This window comes from Diaphorina citri, unplaced genomic scaffold (genome assembly GCF_000475195.1).
Source record: "Diaphorina citri unplaced genomic scaffold, Diaci psyllid genome assembly version 1.1 scaffold115, whole genome shotgun sequence".
Lineage (NCBI taxonomy): Eukaryota > Metazoa > Arthropoda > Insecta > Hemiptera > Psyllidae > Diaphorina > Diaphorina citri.
This window is the reverse complement of record NW_007377552.1, coordinates 285892-303347: the sequence shown is the minus strand read 5'-3', so window position 1 is coordinate 303347 and position 17456 is coordinate 285892. Positions and strand designations below refer to the sequence as shown.

At 37.3% G+C, this 17456-nt stretch overlaps 1 protein-coding gene across 1 annotated transcript in view; it reads left to right on the top strand.

Annotated features, from left to right (window-relative positions):
- Nucleotides 1-2132: 2132 nt before the first annotated feature.
- Nucleotides 2133-17456, top strand: part of LOC103524697 (G-protein coupled receptor GRL101-like) — a 172760-nt gene continuing 157436 nt past the window's right edge. The window contains exon 1 of the mRNA XM_026820029.1: nucleotides 2133-2225. The gene's annotated coding sequence lies outside the window, so the exon portion shown is untranslated. The remainder of the gene's footprint in view (nucleotides 2226-17456) is intronic.

Sequence of the window (17456 nt, the reverse complement as noted above, 5' to 3'; positions counted from 1 at the left end):
CCCTTTGAGGGCAGCTAATTTTTCCCTGAAACACTTTGAGAATCCTGGTTCAGCTATGATTCTATGAGATCTTGATGAATCAAATATAACAGGATCTTCAATCGAATATCCCAAAAGTTTAGCAATATTAATCAAAGTATTCATGAAAGTACAACACCTAATCCAGTACAATAATTCACACACTCCGATTTTCTGGACTCAAAATTCCTCACCTGTCGTTGAGCAATCCGAAGAAGTAGACCCCTACTGGACCCCCCGTGTTGAGGGCAGCCAGACCAAATGTAGGATAGATGTCCCGGTCACACACCAGATCGAACTGCAACAAAGTGACAGAAATCGAAACAAAGTGACATGACGTCAAAATATGAACGGAAAATTCAGAAACTTTATGCGTATGAGTTCAAAGACATCCGGCTTAAAATAGCCGATGCGATGGCTCATGTTTCTACTTTATTAACGACCAAAGTCCTCTTCAAGAGACACTGTCACAAATTAGGTGGCACTGTCGCAGTGACATATCGGGGCTTAATAAAGAGCCGACGTGGCCTTATAATCTTTAGGTATATCAATGGCCAAAGACCTCTATGTGTTTGAAATTTAAATTTTTCAAAAGTAATCAGAGATGAATTTTATTGCAATGAAAAATGAAACGCAGTTCAAAGTCGAAACAGATTGCACAGACTGCCACAGCTGTGTCCTAATTTCAAATAAATCGGTTGACTTGTAATCCAGGGGATAAGGTTTGATTCCCAGTTGGAACCTAAAATAATAATAATAAATAGACATTTTTTCCTCAAGACTTTTTGACCACATGAACATAGTTTCATTGAAAAATATATGTATGTATCTAACTACAAATATGTAAAAAGAAATTCCTAGGTTTTCCTGACTTAGGTATGTCCTTACCACTCTGAATTTCCTTAGCTATAAATACATACAGTAGGTATATTATCTCCTTGGCTTTTTCCTCCACTTTGACTTTTGAATGCCTAATAAAATTGTTCAATTTGTAACTGAGAAGGGATCTTGAATTTACTTTTATTCAATTTTCCGACACCCACTCAGAGCTGTGACATAATGTACAACAAAAAAGAAGTATATTTCCCTCTCTCTTCCTCCCTTTCTCTCTCTCACCCTCCCTTTATCCCTCTCTCACCCTTCTTCATTTCCTTCCTTATTTTTTTTTTATACAATTTGTATTGGACGTTAGACACAGTCAAGACACCTAATTCACATTGAATTGTACCTAAAATATTTCCCTCTCTCTTCCTCCCTTTCTCTCTCTCACCCTCCCTTTATCCCTCTCTCACCCTTCTTCATTTCCTTCCTTATTTTTTTTATACAATTTGTATTGGACGTTAGACACAGTCAAGACACCTAATTCAAATTGAATTGTACCTAAATTTTTCTTCTTCTTCTTCTTCTTCTTCTTCTTCTTCTTCTTCTTCTTCTTCTTCTTCTTCTCCTCCTCCTCCTCCTCCTCCTTCCCCTTCTTCTTCTTATCCTTTTTACCCTCCCTTTATCCCTCTCTCACCCTTCTTCATTTCCTTCCTTATTTTTTTTTTATACAATTTGTATTGGACGTTAGACACAGTCAATACACCTAATTCAAATTGAATTGTAGCTAAATTCAAATTGAATTGTACCGAGTACTTCTTCTTCTTCTTCTTCTTCTTCTTCTTCTTCTTCTTCTTCTTCTTCTTCTTCTTCTTCTTCTTCTTCTTCTTCTTATTCTTCTTCTCCTCCTCCTCCTCCTCCTCCTTCTCCTCCTCCTTCCCCTTCTTCTTCTTATCCTTTTCAATCAAAAACATCGATGTTGACATCGATGTTTTTGTTCCGATGTATCGATGTTTTCAAAACATCGATGTCGATGTCCCAACCCTAGCTCGAAGGTGGACAACTCCAGAAAATTGAGGGTACAATGGACAGCATTAAGCAGGGTATATTCTATTCTATTCACTCACCGCTTTCTTGTGGTGATGGTGATGTACCACGCCATCAGCAGCTTTGTCACCATGTTGGTTTGTCATTCTCTTCCGCACAACCGAAATTTCAAAACCCAACGGATGATATGGCAACTCGAATTTTGACCTAATTCATTCTAGTTGACGCTCACATACTGAGAAATACACTGATTCTTTGATTTTTGTTCTTTTTGTGTTGATTTTTGTGCTCAGTATGTCAAGTGGTTTTATTGAGCTTCGCTGACCACTGGAAGTTACAAGGTAGGTCACGTATTTATATGGAAGTAAAAGTCGTGCGATAAATTTCAAAGGCTTATTATTGGAACGTATTAAGTATTTTTCACTTATAGTTATGGAGTATGGACCGTGGACCATACAAGCTGTTCCTCTCCTCCCAGGTAGGCTGAGAATAGGTGAAATGTATATCCGAATGATTGAACTTATACAGTGTGAATGGTTTACATACCCTTAGATGTTTTGATAGGTCGGTAGGTCAGTGACGTCATCAAAATCCTTGTTGTCCCTTGACATATTTATGATCCTGAAATGCTGGGACCCAATTCCATGTTGTACTTTGATGGATCATCCTGGAACCCTGGGATATTTGATTGAAGATCTTGGGATTCACGGATATCTCATAGATGAAACGGGATTCCCAAAGTGTTTCAGGGAACATCCTGGAATGTTTGTCGGAAAATCGCGAATTACTGAAGCATTACATCTTGTATTCCTGAAGTAGGTGCCTGTTTGGTGAAAGTTTTGGATTACAAAATAAATGTACCTAATCGTTGGTGTGAGTGTAAGTGTTAGCTGGTAATAGAAGAATTAGCCGCAAATGAACGTGCAATAGCTGCAGCGAATCATTGGAGAAATAAAGAACACGGAAAGTAAGAGGATACAACGGGATTCCCAAAGTGTTTCAGGGAACATCCTGGAATGTTTGTCGGAAAATCGCGAATTACTGAAGCATTACATCTTGTATTCCTGGAGTAGCTGCCTGTTGGGTGAAAATTTTGGATTACAAATGTAATCGTTGGTGTGAGTGTAAGTGTTAGCTGGTAATAGAAGAATTAGCCGCAAATAAACGTGCAATAGCTGCAGCGAATCATTGGAGAAATAAAGAATAGCCGGACACGGAAAGTAAGAGGGTATCTCGAAATAATGCTGTTATTATTTTGTCGCTTATTCTAGGACTAGCTCTCCGGATTACAAGATCTACCTCTGAGCGATCAGGGCGGGTAATGAGGAAAAAACAAGAAAGTTTTGAACTTCTGCAATCACCCTGTATATGGATTGAGCTTTTTTGTTTATTTTTTAACAGAAACTTTAAGCGACAACAAAATCATAGACAAACATATTTGATAGTATTATTTTATCCAGGGGAAAGCAGACATTGCGTCAGAAAGATGAACTCCCCCAGAAACAAGGATTTCGGGAATTTGACCGAAACAAGTGAGGTGTAAGTTTTAACTTAGTCTACACGCCTCAAATAGTGTGACCGATTTGGATGAAATTTGGTAAACACGTCCTTAGGGTATCTCGAAATAATGCTGTTATTATTTTGTCGCTTATTCTAGGACTAGCTCTCCGGATTACAAGATCTACCTCTGAGCGATCAGAGCGGGTAATGGGGGAAAAACAAGAAAGTTTTGAACTTCTGCAATCACCCTGTATATGGATTGAACTTTTTTGTTTATTTTTTAACAGAAACTTTAAGCGACAACAAAATCATAGACAAACATATTCGATAGTATTATTTTATCCAGGGGAAAGCAGACATTGCGTCAAAAAGATGAACTCCCCCAGAAACAAGGATTTCGGGAATTTGACCGAACCAAGTGAGGTGTAAGTTTTAACTTAGTCTACACGCCTCAAACAGTGTGACCGATTTGGATGAAATTTGGTGAACACGTCCTGCAAACAAAGGAAATTTGAGTAATTTGTTTGGTGTATCTTCCTTTCGGTAACCGAAACAATTTCCCCTGTACTACCACTACCATTCCAAAAGTGGGGGAATGAGCTTCAGAAAAGGAGATATATCTTCTCAGTTTCCGAGGATTTTAGTGATATTGCATTCCTATTTTGGACAGACCGCGGTCTCGCAGTCCTGGGTCTGTCAGATTGTCTGAACGTGAGGGGCAGACATTACACATCCTGACAAGAGCTCTTATACTCACCACATATAAATGTGGTACCTATTCCGCTATTTTGAGATTCAAAGTACCTCGTAATCCCCTCATTTCCTTCCGTCACCTCCACTAAAGCCTCCTCTAACTTTCTCTCATGACCACATCAATCTTGATCGAAATAACTTGACGGATCCCACCTATTTCAACCTTATTTTCTCCTTCTCTCTCTCTCTCTATCTATCTCTCTCTCTCTCTCTCTCTCTCCCTTCTCTCTCCCCCTCTCTCTTTCTACCTCACCTCACTTCAAATTTCTTCCTTCAAACCCCTCCTCATTATTCAATCCTTCTCACTGAATCTAAGATCCCCTTTTTCATGAATCCAAATTTCTCCTTTTTCTTCCTTTTACATTTCTAGCCATCCAGAATTGAACCCCCTCTCATACCATCCTTATTCTAGCAACCTCCTTGGCCGAGTGGGTATCACACTAGGCTTGCACGCAGGAGGTCCGGGTTCGATTCCCGGCGGGGCCGAGGTTTTTTTCGGCTTTGTGCTTGGAGTTCGGGGTGCACTCAACCAGTGGCGGCATTACAAGACGAAGAGACGAGCGATAATAAATATGATGATTGAGTAAATGAAAGACTTGTAATACTGTGATACCCACAAAGTTGTGAGAAAGCTCTCTGCTTTATCACAAAGATACCATGATTTGATTTTATACCATTCTTATTCTTCTCTGCCCTACCAATCTCTTTTTTGTCAAACCAAATTTGCCTCCTCTTTATCCAAATTATAACCACCTCCCCTCTCCTCTTCTTTTCCTCAATCCCCTTTTCTCCATAAGAATTTCTCCTCGCCTTCCTCTCTGTTTTCCACTTCTTCCCCCCTCCATTCAAATTATAACCCCCTCCTTATTACTCTTCGTCGATATTATACCCCCTCTCCCCCCTAAGTTCAAATATCCCCTCCTCTTTTCTGTCAACCCAACTCTGACCCCCTTGCCCCCTCTTAGTTAACTAGTCCCTTGTCCCTCCTATCCTTTCCACTCACAAATATCTTCTCCCCTCCCAAACCAACTTTCTCACAGCTACCCTTTCTCTTCCTCTCGATTCTTTTCGCTTCGCTCTCTCCAAGTTCTGGTCTGCTGCTCAACGCAGCAATCTTTTGGCATCGCTCTCTCCAAGTTCTGGTCTGTTGCCCAACGCAGCAATGTAGGCGAAAAGGGGTTTTTCACTTTTCCATTTCTGGCTCGCCCAACTGGAACGTTCTAAATAGCACCACCGGGAGAGGGCGAGAAAAAAACTTCGGCGAAAAGGGGTTTTTCACTTTTCCATTTCTGGCTCGCCCAACTGGAACGTTCTAAATAGCTCCACCGGGAGAGGGCGAGAAAAAAAACTTTCCCTCGTTCGGGACAATCAATCAGAATTTTCGATCTGAAAGGAGCGTGAAGGAAATTGAGGTAGGGGTAGAAAGAAAGGGAATTGGGGCTGAGCGACTGAGGGAGGATAGGGGAAGAGAGAGAATGAAGGGGGTAGGAAAAATCTGGTGTGAACATCACACGTAACTTTTACAATAGCTCTAACCTTTAGTCAGTATAGGTTGAGATTAAATTCGATGAACGAAAAAAGAGGTTAAAAAGGTTAGAACTAAATAATAGACATAGGAAAAATTGGTACAAGAACATGTGAAAGGGGACGGGTCAATAAGAGTAGGATTGTTTATTTTTTAACAGAAACTTTAAGCGACAACAAAATCATAGACAAACATATTCGATAGTATTATTTTATCCAGGGGAAAGCAGAGAAAGCAGACATTGCGTCAGAAAGATGAACTCCCCCAGAAACAAGGATTTCGGGAATTTGACCGAACCAAGTGAGGTGTAAGTTTTAACTTAGTCTACACGCCTCAAACAGTGTGACCGATTTGGATGAAATTTGGTGAACACGTCCTGCAAACAAAGGAAATTTGAGTAATTTGTTTGGTGTATCTTCCTTTCGGTAACCGAAACAATTTCCCCTGTACTACCACTACCATTCCAAAAGTGGGGGAATGAGCTTCAGAAAAGGAGTTGAGTAATTTGTTTGGTGTATCTTCCTTTCGGTAACCGAAACAATTTCCCCTGTACTACCACTACCATTCCAAAAGTGGGGGAATGATCTTCAGAAAAGGAGATATCTAATCTTCTCAGTTTCCGAGGATTTCAGTGATATTGCATTCCTATTTTGGACAGACCGCGGTCTCGCAGTCCTGGGTCTGTCAGATTGTCTGAACGTGAGGGGCAGGCATTACACATCCTGACAATAGCTCTTATACCCACCACACAACACTGCATATTTAATTTGTGTTTCCTCTGGGCTTACCACCGTTCAAGCTGCGGTACACCTAACGAGAAAGGGAAAATGTTTCCTTTCCTAAATTCTACACGTCATATGAGTGGCAGTTTATTCTTCTTCGAACACACATGGGACCTGTGAAAGCTAAAGGCTGGCAAGGGGATTCAATATACCTAAACTTTGGGAAATATCGTAAGCCCTTTCTACTTTTCAGGGCTGGGCAAATCTCTTGCAGTGGCGTGCCATCGTCAATTTTATTTCACAAAATTATCCTGGAACTTAAAACTAGATATTGAGGATTTAATAAGAGAAAGAAGATAATAAAATTACCTCTCTAGTTCTCTTTTCACCCACCTGGAACACTGTATTAAAGACTGAACAACTTTATTTTATTTCATTTTTTATCTAATCTTACGCATTTTGTGTTCATATTCAGCGTTTCGAGGGCAAAGGAAATTCCACTGCGTGTCACTTGGTGCCGTAGTTTAGCCAGTCCTGTTCTGATCCCATAAGCCAGCCAGGGAAGTCTTCGGAGCTTGAGTCGTATTTCGCCAAACACTGACAAGAATTTTCATCCGAATAAAATATTTCCCCTCCCCTCCCCTCCCCTCTCCTCGTTTGACTTTCAAAGTTGTCCAAATGTGTGGAATTCAAATTTGTTTCTTTCAACAGCATAACTCAGGAAGAGGTCAGATTGAAGTAACCTAGATTTTTCAGTCAGGATTTTTCAAGGAGAGATTTTTTTGTTGTTATTTTATAGTCGAATGTAGCTGGTCCACTCCCTGTTTATCGTCCCCCAGCCAGACCCAGAAGAAGAAGAAGAAGAAGAAGAAGAAGAAGAAGAAGAAATTTTTTTATAGTGGAATGTAGTAGTTATAGTGTTAATACTAACTTACTCGAGCGTAGTGGTATTCCTTTGATCTATTCGACCCTGTTTTGGTGGAATTGTCTAATGAAATAGCTGCCCCGTAGCACGTCTCAAGAGCAAGCAGCATGCTTGTGTGATTTCCCAGTTTTCAAAGGACGTTACGCTTGAATTTGGACAACTCTTGAAATTCAAAGGATATCACCTGCTTTAGAGCCCCAGAAAGTCACCTGTTTTGGATCCCTAGTGAATCACCTGTTTTAGATCCCTAGAAAGTCACCTATTTTAGATGACTGTCATGCTCGAAGGTGGACAACTCCAGAAAATTGAGGGTACAATGGACAACATTAAGCAGAAAAGAACCATCCATAAAGCAAGGCCCGTTATGGATGGTTCTTTTCTGCTTATTTCTATCCAAATAATGTGCCTGATCCTTGGCTGATCCATAACGGGCCTTGCCGATGTTTGTATTATGGAGTCTACGCTATGGACCATATGAATAAGTTATAAAATCAATCGAGGTGAAGGAGGTAGGTAACCATTGACCGACATTTCTGACAAACATCCCATACTTCCGCCCCGGGCGGGAATCGAACCCGCGGCCTAGCGCTTACAAGGCAGACGCACTACCAACTAAGCTAACTAGGCTGGCGAGAGAGAATGAAGGGGGTAGGAAAAATCTGGTGTGAACATCACACGTAACTTTTACAATAGCTCTAACCATTTAGTCAGTATAGCTTGAGATTAAATTCGATGGACGAAAAAAGAGGTTAAAAAGGTTAGAACTAAATAATAGACATAGGAAAAATAGGAACAAGAACATGTGAAAGGGGACGGGTCAATAAGAGTAGGACAGGACAAAATCTTTTTCTCGTTTGTTACGTATGAAAAAAAAGAGGGCTTTTCTTTGACATTATCTAATCTTGGCTAAGTTAATTTAAACTTTATGGGAGAAAAAAAAAGTTCAACGTATTATTTATTAATAGGAACATATTTTTCCCATTTAGTTTCGAAAGCAAAATCTCATAGATATAAATAGAACCTTCTCCTTTTCCGTTGTCCTCGAGATATACGTAGGTACTTTATGGGAGAAAAAAAAAGTTCAACGTATTATTTATTAATAGGAACATATTTTTCCCATTTAGTTTCGAAAGCAAAATCTCATAGGATATAAATAGAACCTTCTCCTTTTCCGTTCTTTTTGAGATATACGTAGGATACACGTAGTAAATACATAAAACCAAATCTAGCTATTTCCAACTATAACCTCAGTGTGGTACCGGACTTATGGGTCGATAGACACTTCATCATTCCGATCAGCTTCACCGGAAATTTACAACGGAAAAACTAAAAGCAATCAGCCTGAAATTGAAACCTACAATTTAGTCAAACGAAGAAAATTGAAATTAGAGCCTCAGCCCAGAGCAAATACCGGAAACAGACTCAGAGGACTGCAAAATAATTTAAACGGTGCCGGTGTCAAAAGGGAGTGTTCGGTGTATTTATTGAATGATTTGAATCGAAGCGGTGTCAAAAAAGGGAGTATTTTGTGTATTTTGAAGACATTCAATTGAACCTTTGCTATATTGCATCATTCGCATACTTTGAGCTTGATTTGTAAACAAACAAGGATTTTCCAACAAGGGAATCGCATTGAAAAAGTGAAACAGGACCTTGAAGTAAAGTAGGTCAGATTAAATTTTCAACTTGAACTTGAAAATGCACTTCTTTCATTATCTTTCAACTTTCATGAGATGTAAATCCGATATGACACGAGGGTGAGAGAGAGAGAGGGAGAGAGAGAGAGAGAGAGAGAGAGAGAGAGAGAGCTAATAAAACTATAATTTGAAATTTAAATTTTTCAAAAGTAATCAGAGATGAATTTTATTGCAATGAAAAATGAAACGCAGTTCAAAGTCGAAACAGATTGCACAGACTGCCACAGCTGTGTCCTAATTTCAAATAAATCGGTTGACTTGTAATCCAGGGGATAAGGTTTGATTCCCAGTTGGAACCTAAAATAATAATAATAAATAGACATTTTTTCCTCAAGACTTTTTGACCACATGAACATAGTTTCATTGAAAAATATATGTATGTATCTAACTACAAATATGTAAAAAGAAATTCCTAGGTTTTCCTGACTTAGGTATGTCCTTACCACTCTGAATTTCCTTAGCTATAAATACATACAGTAGGTAGTAATCCAGGGGATAAGGTTTGATTCCCAGTTGGAACCTAAAATAATAATAATAATAATAATAATAATAAATATATTAATAAATAGACATTTTTTCCTCAAGACTTTTTGACCACGTGAACATAGTTTCATTGAAAAATATATGTATGTATCTAACTACAAATAGGTAAAAAGAAATTCCTAGGTTTTCCTAACTTAGGTATGTCCTTACCACTCAGAATTTCCTTAGCTATAAATACATACAGTAGGTATATTATTATCTCCTTGGCTTTTTCCTCCACTTTGACTTTTGAGTGCCTAATAAAATTGTTCAATTTGTAACTGAGAAGGGTAGGTATATTATTATCTCCTTGGCTTTTTCCTCCACTTTGACTTTTGAGTGCCTAATAAAATTGTTCAATTTGTAACTGAGAAGGGATCTTGAATTTACTTTTATTCAATTTTCCGACACCCACTCAGAGCTGTGACATAATGTACAACAAAAAAGAAGTATATTTCCCTATGCTTCCTCTCCCGGCTGGAAGCTGTTTGAAATTCCCCCCAAAATCGGAAGTGATAGAACGAAATTTCAGCCATTTACCTTCCTTTTGAAAAATATTATGATGATGGTTTTGTAGTAGGTATCTAATTACCTACATATTATGGAAATGCATAGAGATTTAGAGATTAATGGCCGGAAACAAAATTCGAGTTTAAATTTAAAGTTCAACTTCCTAATTGGATTAGGCAACCTGATAGGCTCAATTAAATTGTGGACACTGGAGTAAGTTCAAACTTTTTCCTAAACAAATAGCGGTCAAATTAGGCCAAACCTAAGGACATTAATTAAACCTTCCTAAGTACATAAAACCTCTCCAGTATTGAACATGAAATGGAACAAATTTGACTCTTTCAAATAAGAAATGGGAACCCAAGGGATGCTATCTCTAAATTAAAAACGCAAACGTTGAACTTTATGGCGAAAGCTCTCCTGATGAGAAAAACTTGTAAAAAAGATGTAAAAATAACAACCCTGGATGTTGCGGACGCTTTTAATAGGGTCCTTGAATTGTTTTTCCATTTTATAAAGTCGTCTCGAGATAAAATAATAATAATTGAAAAAACTCAAACTTTCTTCGAAACTTTGAGTAAGTTCAAACTTTTTCCTAAACAAATAGCGGTCAAATTAGGCCAAACCTAAGGACATTAATTAAACCTTCCTAAGTACATAAAACTTCTCCAGTATTGAACATGAAATGGAACAAATTTGACTCTTTCAACATAAGAAATGGGAACCCAAGGGATGCTATCTCTAAATTAAAAACGCAAACGTTGAACTTTATGGCGAAAGCTCTCCTGATGAGAAAAACTTGTAAAAAAGATGTAAAAATAACAACCCTGGATGTTGCGGACGCTTTTAATAGGGTCCTTGAATTGTTTTTCCATTTTATAAAGTCGTCTCGAGATAAAATAATAGTAAAATTAAAAAAACTCAAACTTTCTTCGAAACTTTATTTCAATGTCTTTTCCAATTTTTTACTGTTCTCTCTTAATCTTGGTGGTGTCTCATCTACATAAATGGCTTTACCATCAACACTCTCTCAGTAGGTTAATTACTAGTGAAACTAGATTATTCCAGGCCAAGAAAAATGACCCAAAAGCGACAAAAAGCTATTTTATAGGCATTTTTGTGGAAAAAAAAAGAAACTCGTAAGATGGTGTTGAAAATAATTCCCATCATGATAAATTCCTATAAATGTGGGTAGGTTAATTACTAGTGAAACTAGATTATTCCAGGCCAAGAAAAATGACCCAAAAGCGACAAAAAGCTATTTTATAGGCATTTTTGTAAAAAAAAAAGAAACTCGTAAGATGGTGTTGAAAATAATTCCCATCATGATAAATTCCTATAAATGTGATACCTATTCCTCTTCTTCTTCTTCTTCTTCTTCTTCTTCTTCTTCTTCTTCTTCTTCTTCTTCTTCTTCTTCTTCTCCTTCTCCTCTTAATTTTTCTTCTTCTTCGTCGTCTTCTTCTTCAAATTTATTATTTTGTTTGTTTCGTAGTCATTTTGCTTCTCGCTCGTTCCAATCTGGACCCCCAAATCGTGCCTCCTCCCGCCATATTGTTTTGATATTGTTCTAATATCATAAACAATATCTGTCAGCAGCAGATATGAACATTGTTATCACAGTTAGGTTTGGTCCTAAAAAAGCCTATGCCTACTTGCCTATACGAATACCAAAATTCCAATAGGCCTAAAGTAAATAATAGGTACCTAACTTTGGATAAAAGGTCAGGACTAAATAAAAGTATGCACCTATTGTTATGGTCACTCGGTTGTGATTTGTGAAAATGACGTGTTCTTTTTGCCAAGCCCGTTCATTGTCAGCAGCAGATATGAACATTGTTATCACAGTTAGGTTTGGTCCTAAAAAAGCCTATGCCTACTTGCCTATACGAATACCAAAATTCTAATAGGCCTAAAGTAAATAATAGGTAGCTAACTTTGGATAAAAGTTCAGGACTAAAAAAAAGTATGCACCTATTGTTATGGTCACTCGCTTGTGATTTGTGAAAATGACTTGTTCTTTTTGCCAAGCCCGTTCATTCCTACCATCAGTCACGTCCCTAATCAACGACTCCTATCCTTTCCACTCACAAATATCTTCTCCCCTCCCAAACCAACTTTCTCACAGCTACCCTTTCTCTTCCTCTCGATTCTTTTCGCATCGCTCTCTCCAAGTTCTGGTCTGTTGCCCAACGCAGCAATGTAGGCGGAAAGGGGTTTTTCACTTTTCCATTTCTGGCTCGCCCAACTGGAACGTTCTAAATAGCTCCACCGGGAGAGGGCGAGAAAAAAACTTTCCCTCGTTCGGGACAATCAATCAGAATTTTCGATCTGAAAGGAGCGTGAAGGGAATTGAGGTAGGGGCAGAAAGAAAGGGAATTGGGGCTGAGCGACTGAGGGAGGATAGGGGAAGAGAGAGAATGAAGGGGGTAGGAAAACTCAGGTGTGAACATCACACGTAACTTTTACAATAGCTCTAACCGTTTAGTCAGTATAGCTTGAGATTAAATTCGATGGACGCAAAAAGAGCTTAAGGTTAGAACTAAGCAATAGACATAGGAAAAATAGGAACAAGAACATGTGAAAGGGGACGAGTCAATAAGAGTAGGGCAGGACAAAATCTTTTTCTCATTTGTTACGTATGAAAAAAAAGAGGGCTTTTCTTTTTCTGTGACATTATCTAATCTTGGCCAAGTTAATTTAAACTTTATGGGAGAAAAAAAAAGTTCAACGTATTATTTATTAATAGGAACATATTTTTCCCATTTAGTTTCGAAAGCAAAATCTCATAGATATAAATAGAACCTTCTCCTTTTCCGTTGTCCTCGTAGGATATACGTATAGTAAATACATAAAACCAAATCTAGCTATTTCCAACTATAACCTCAGTGTGTACCGGACTTATGGGTCGATAGGCACTTCATCATTCCGATCAGCTTCACCGGACATTTACAACGGAAAAACTAAAAGCAATCAGCCTGAAATTGAAACCTACAATTTAGTCAAACGAAGAAAATTGAAATTAGAGCCTCAGCCCAGAGCAAATACCGGAAACAGACTCAGAGGACTGCAAAATAATTTAAACGGTGCCGGTGTCAAAAGGGAGTGTTCGGTGTATTTATTGAATGATTTGAATCGAAGCGGTGTCAAAAAAGGGAGTATTTTGTGTATTTTGAAGACATTCAATTGAACCTTTGCTATATTGCATCATTCGCATACTTTGAGCTTGATTTGTAAACAAACAAGGATTTTCCAACAAGGGAATCGCATTGAAAAAGTGAAACAGGACCTTGAAGTAAAGTAGGTCAGATTAAATTTTCAACTTGAACTTGAAAATGCACTTCTTTCATTATCTTTCAACTTTCATGAGATGTAAATCCGATATGACACGAGGGTGAGAGAGAGAGAGGGAGAGAGAGAGAGAGAGAGAGAGAGAGCTAATAAAACTATAATTTGAAATTTAAAATTTTCAAAAGTAATCAGAGATGAATTTTATTGCAATGAAAAATGAAACGCAGTTCAAAGTCGAAACAAATTGCACAGACTGCCACAGCTGTGTCCTAATTTCAAATAAATCGGTTGACTTGTAATCCAGGGGATAAGGTTTGATTCCCAGTTGGAACCTAAAATAATAATAATAAATAGACATTTTTTCCTCAAGACTTTTTGACCACATGAACATAGTTTCATTGAAAAATATATGTATGTATCTAACTACAAATATGTAAAAAGTTTTTTTTTATACAATTTGTATTGGACGTTAGACACAGTCAATACACCTAATTCAAATTGAATTGTAGCTAAATTCAAATTGAATTGTACCCAAATTCTTCTTCTTCTTCTTCTTCTTCTTCTTCTTCTTCTTCTTCTTCTTCTTCTTCTTCTTCTTCTTCTTCTTCTTATTCTTCTTCTCCTCCTCCTCCTCCTCCTCCTTCTCCTCCTCCTTCCCCTTCTTCTTCTTATCCTTTTCGAAATTTAATAGAATCAATTATTTACGTACCCTCTCTATGATCTTTTACTGTCTATTTTTCTTTCTTTTCATTCTTTGTTAAAATAATGAAGAAGAATGAGAACCTTTTTTGCCGATGGGGATAACACTCGTAAGATACCTACCGTATTACCATGAAAATAAAACAAAAGAAATAAAGATGATTACCCGTATCAAGTATTTTTCACTTATGGAGTATGGACCGTGGACCCATATCCAGAAATGCTTCCTCTCCCGGCTGGAAGCTGTTTGAAATTGCCCCCAAAATCGGAAGTGATAGAACGAAATTTCAGCCATTTACCTTCCTTTTAATGGAAAATATTATGATGATGGTTTTGTAGTATCTAATTACCTACATAAATTATGGACATGCATAGAGATCCGTATTACCATGAAAATAAAACAAAAGAAATAAAGATGATTAGATGACATGATTTCAATTTATTCAAAAATGTCTTCCTGTCCCATCCATACTGGCATCTTTTCCCGTGAGTTGACATTTTTGAAATTCGATATCATTTGACACCTAAAGATGATTAGATGACATGATTTCAATTTATTCAAAAATGTCTTCCTGTCCCATCTATACTGGCATCTTTTCCCGTGAGTTGACATTTTTGAAATTCGATATCATTTGACACTTTAAAAAAATTCGATGGATATGTACAGATATCTTCCTACAGACATCAGATTCAAGCTTAATTTTGCCGAAAAAAGAGCACCATATTTTCCACTCTGCCAAATATTTTCAAAGCTTTTCAGAAAGTCCTAATGAAGCTGAGATGGAAAATATCGAAATCAAAAAGCAGGTAAAATTAATGAAAAGGAGAAAGGAAAGCTGAAGAGTAGAAAAACCTTCTGATGTTTTTGTGATTTCGTAGGTGTTATGAATTCCTTTTCAAAACAAAAATAATAAACGAGAAAATCTAACCTGATTGAAATATTTTCTAGAATGCAGAAACTGTATCTTTCCTTTCTCTTCTTGCTTGTTTTGCTCAAAATTTTCAATTAAAAAAAATCAAACACAGAAATGAATTTTTTTATGGATATGTACAGATATCTTCCTACAGACATCAGATTCAAGCTTAATTTTGCCGAAAAAAGAGCACCATATTTTCCACTCTGCCAAAATATTTTCAAAGCTTTTCAGAAAGTCCTAATGAAGCTGAGATGGAAAATATAGAAATCAAAAATCAGGTAAAATTAATGAAAAGGAGAAAGGAAAGCTGAAGAGTAGAAAAACCTTCTGATGTTTTTTGTGATTTCGTAGGTGTTATGAATTCCTTTTCAAAACAAAAATAATAAACAAGAAAATCTAACCTGATTGAAATATTTTCTAGAATGCAGAAACTGTATCTTTCCTTTCCCTTCTTGCTTGTTTTGCTCAAAATTTTCAATTAAAAAAAAATCAAACACAGAAATGAAATTTTTCAATATTAGGTAGCTCTAAATATCAAAATAAAGTTCATTATTTTATTAATTTAACTCAGCACCAGTATAATCATGCCTGTACACTCTGTACAGCTAGGGGTACTATTGTTAGTTCAAAGTTACATTTAAAGCTGTTTAAAAAGTACATCAAAAAAAGGTGTTGACGATGTTAAATTAGCTAACAAAACTGAATAAATTTATGTAGGTACAAAAAATATTAAAAATTGCTGACATTGACTCAGCACCAGTATAATCATGCCTGTACACTCTGTACAGCTAGGGGTACTATTGTTAGTTCAAAGTTACATTTAAAGCTGTTTAAAAGTACATCAAAAAAAGGTGATGACGATGTTAAATTAGCTAACAAAACTGAATAAATTTATGTAGGTACAAAAAATATTAAAAATTGCTGACATTATTCCCTCTGCATGTCTAAACCAGATAGCAGCCAAAACTAACGTCATCATCAATAGTATTCCATACAGGCATGACGCCCATGCTTCACTTTATGCGCGAATCCAGGAAACCAACATTGGTATTTGTGCAAAAACCCGTCACCATAAGTATACCTACTTCAACTCCAATCTATTTCTAAAAAGAAGACATTTTACATCCCATGGTCTCCATTTCAGCAAAATGGGGAAATTGAAGTTTGCTGAAAATTTTGCAATGTTCCTCTCTCAACTCTCACCAGGGTGTTCTAACCTTGACGTCTCTCATGATGTGGACCTGATTGATCTTACTTCTGCTGATGATGATCTTCTCTCTAAGCCTATTCAGCGTTCTGATTCCCTCTGTCAAAACACCCCGTCCCGTGAGGTTCCTGGCCACAAAAATCTAACCTTGACGTCTCTCATGATGTGGATCTGATTGATCTTACTTCTGCTGATGATGATCTTCTCTCTAAGCCTATTCAGCGTTCTGAGTCCCTCTGTCAAAACACCCCGTCCCGTGAGGTTGCTGGCCACAAAAAAATGAATAACGTTACCACTAATCAATCCCTTATAGATAGTAACTTTACGCTTGATGAAAGCTATTCATATGACCTAACTCATCTCAATCTTCTTAGCAATGTAAATTCTACACCTTGGCCGAATGTGAATAATGTTAAGCTGTTTCCCTGTTTAGCGTCAAATTCGACCACCCCCAACCTCCCACCTAACAATGTATCTCTCGAGTCGACTTTTTCTTTCAGCCCCCGCAATATAATCATCACCTAGTCTATACGAACCAAAATGATAGTATTGCCCATTACTCTACAACTAGTCTACTATGTACTTATACCTTTACAGCTGATAGTAATAATTGTAAACCTGTCACTGTTACGATGTTAACAGCCTCTTCAGTTCCCTCTACAATTATTACAAATAATGTCGTCTCTTACAATTTTTATCAAACCTACACTTTGCTAAACTCGGTTCATAACCCTGGGTCCATTCTTCTTCTTCTTCTTCTTCTTGCTTGTAATATTTTAGCTTCCAGTCATAGGGCAGAACCCCAAGTTAGAACTGATACAACCTCGCGACAATACATTTAAAACAAGATGGACGCGAGCATAATGTACTTAATATCACATCGAAAAGTATTACGTATGTAAAAGAAGCACAGTTATCCGTCCGTGGTCCATTAGTGAATGATGATGCCTAATTCGTGTGCCCGATCCATCAGTCCCGGAAGAAGCGAGGGATAACCTGTCCTCTTTGTACGACGTAATACTTTTCATGTTATAATAATTACGCCACTTCATGCTCGGTCCATTCTTCCTTTTAAATCTAAATTTAATCATGAAAACACTTCTGATCTAACTCTCCATTAATTGTTACTACGATAACGTTCTTTCTTTTAAAAGCCTCTCATACTAAAAATATCGTGTCCATGTACCATTTTTACGGCATCCAAAGTATTGTCATCCATCTTTATTTCACTTGATCAAGTACTATGAACTGCCATACTAGTATCATTAGTAGGCTATATATTTGTTATAACTCTATCATATCAC